This window comes from Pleurodeles waltl, chromosome 3_1, assembly GCF_031143425.1.
Source record: "Pleurodeles waltl isolate 20211129_DDA chromosome 3_1, aPleWal1.hap1.20221129, whole genome shotgun sequence".
NCBI classification, from domain to species: domain Eukaryota; kingdom Metazoa; phylum Chordata; class Amphibia; order Caudata; family Salamandridae; genus Pleurodeles; species Pleurodeles waltl.
This window is the reverse complement of record NC_090440.1, coordinates 893,284,352-893,287,154: the sequence shown is the minus strand read 5'-3', so window position 1 is coordinate 893,287,154 and position 2,803 is coordinate 893,284,352.

Here is a 2,803-nt window from a genome sequence, read left to right as displayed (position 1 = left end):
CACCATATCCCTCCCATCTACTAACGCACATACGTTGACCACCATACATGCAGCACTCTGCCCAGGACCCCTCAGACCCATCCCTAAACGGGTCTTACACACACAGCAATTCATACATTCATGGCCCACGCATCATGCTCACAGTGTACTCACCTGTTTGTCTGGAGGACCATAGAGTAAAGTGCACTGGGGTAGGACCCCATCCACAAGTCTCTCCAATTCCGCCGCAGTGAAGGCAGGGGCCCGTTCCCCAGACACATGAGCCATTGTCACTTCCAGACACAGGTCACAGCAGCACTTGCAGTGTAGGTCCTCTCCTGTTAATGGTCAGGTAGCAAGTGAGTGAACAGATGGCGGTCACAACTGCCGCGGTGCGTACCGTCACCACCGGCGTACATTGCCATTGACTCCTGGAACCCTTAGGGCCCAATGTTAACCAATGCGCAGTTGCGCGGCAGTCGTCGACCGCCTACCGCAACGGTGCACAATGTCTGCGGACTTACCTCATTTCCACTTGTCCCTCCTCACAGGTCAGGGAGCCGCCATTTCAGGGGGGCACAGGCGATGGCATCTAACTGTGTCACAGCAGACATTGGCACATCAACTGACTCTCGGATTCACATACTGGCTCTGTAAATGAAGAGATGCATCATTATTGCAGTAGATGTGTGATTATGACCCTCTGCTCACCGTTTTTCTCCCTAGGCTTCGACCGTTGAGGATGAACATGAGATGGAGTCATCGTCCAGTGTACAGTCCCCTGATGGACCTTGCGACAATGGGGGACAGACACATTATCATAACCTACAGACTTGATCGGGCCACAATCCAAGAACTGTGTGCCTAATTGGATCCAGAACTGATGTCAGCTATCTGCCAGCCCACAGTTATCCCCCCTCTATTGCAGGTCCTGTCAGTGCTCCATTTCTTGGCAAGTGGTTCCTTCCAAACAACAGTGGCCATGGCATCAGGGATGTCTCAGCTAATGTTCTCAAACGTGTTCACCAGAGTGTTGTCTGCCCTGCTGAAACACATGTGAGGCAAATCGTATTCCCACAGGTGGAGGATTTGGCCACAGTGAAAGCTGACTTTTATGCCCTGGGACATATCCCCAGCATCATTGGTGCCATTGATGGTACACAGGTAGCATTTATCCCCCCTGGAGAAATGAACAGGTGTTCAGGAATAGAAAAAACTATCACTCTATGAATGTGCAGATGGTGTGTTTACCTGACCAGTACATCTCCCATGTGAATGCCAAGTATCCTGGCTTTGTGCATGGCGCCTTTATCTTGAGGAATAGCACCATCCCATATGTGATGGCTCAACTCCAGAGGCACCAGGTGTGGCTGATAGGTGAGCCCAAGGTCCCCACCCAGTATATGTTGGTGTCTGGGTATGGGGTTGTCCCTAAGGGTAAGTGTGTGTCTAACAGTTGTCCCTTGATGTTTTCAGGTGACTCTGGTTACCCTAACCTCTCATGGCTACTGACCCCAGTGAGGAATGCGAGGACAAGGGCTGAGGAACGTTACAATGAGGCACATGGGCAAACAAGGAGGATAATTGGGCGAACCTACGGCCTCCTGAAGGCCAGGTTCCAGTGCCTCCATCTGACAGGTGGATCCCAAAACTACTCACCCAAGAAGGTGTGCCAGATCATCGTTGCATGTTGCATGTTGCACAACCTGGCCTTGAGACTCCAGGTCCCTTTTCTGCAGGAGGATGAGCCTGGAGATGGTCTTATGGCAGCGGTGGAGCCTGTGGACAGTGAGGAAGAGGAGGCAGAGAAAGAAGATTTGGACAACAGAAGTAATATCATACAGCAGTACTACCAGTGACACACAAGTAGGACACTGTAACTTCACTTTAATTTTCAGTTTTCTGTTGGACATTGTACATGGCAGCCTGATTTCCCTATGTCTATGGCCACTTACCGTACCCTTTGGCATCTCTATTTTCAGATCTCTGTGGCCCACTCTGGCTCCTGATATGTTTACTGCTGCCCACTAAAGGTCATACCAATGTATTAATTACTGTACATATGAATTGTAATGTTTTCCGAATGTTGTACTAATACATACTTCAATCAATTGACAGACTCCAGATTTGTATTAGTTCCGAGGGTGCTTATTTAAGTGCTAATAAGTAGAGGGGGATGTGCAAGGGGCTGGGGTGATGGTGGAGAAATGTCCAGCTAGAGTCAAGTCTCTTGGTATCACAGGTGCATTGTCCAATGGGGCATAGGAAGGGGAGTAATGGCAGTTCAAGGTGGACAGGGTGACAGAGTGGGACAGAAGGGTGACAATCAGGAGAGTCTTATTTCGTGGCGGGGGTCTTGGCAATGTTCTCTGGCTTCTGCCTGGATCGCAGGGACCGTTTGCAGGGTGGTTCTTCTTCTGCAGTGGGTGGGGTGCTGGTGGCCTGTAGGTCCTGTGGCGGGGCCTCCTGTCCACTAGCACCGCCGGAGGTGGAGGGCTGTTCATCAGTGTGGCTAGTGTCAGGGACCCATTGGTGTGCCACTGCCTCCCTCATGGTGTTGGCCATGTCAGCCAGCACCCCTGCAATGGTGACCAGGATCCTCCCTGATCCCCAGGTACTGTCCCTCCTGCAGCCGCTGGGTCTCCTGCAACTTGGTCAGTATCTGGCCCATCATCTCCTGGGAATGGTGGTATGCTCCCAGGATGTTAGTGAGTGCCTCGTGGAGAGTGGGATCCCTGGGCCTGTCCTTCCCCTGTTGCACAGCAGTCCTCCCAGCTTCCCTGTTGTCCTGTGCCTCTGTGCCCTGAACCGTGTGCCCACTGCC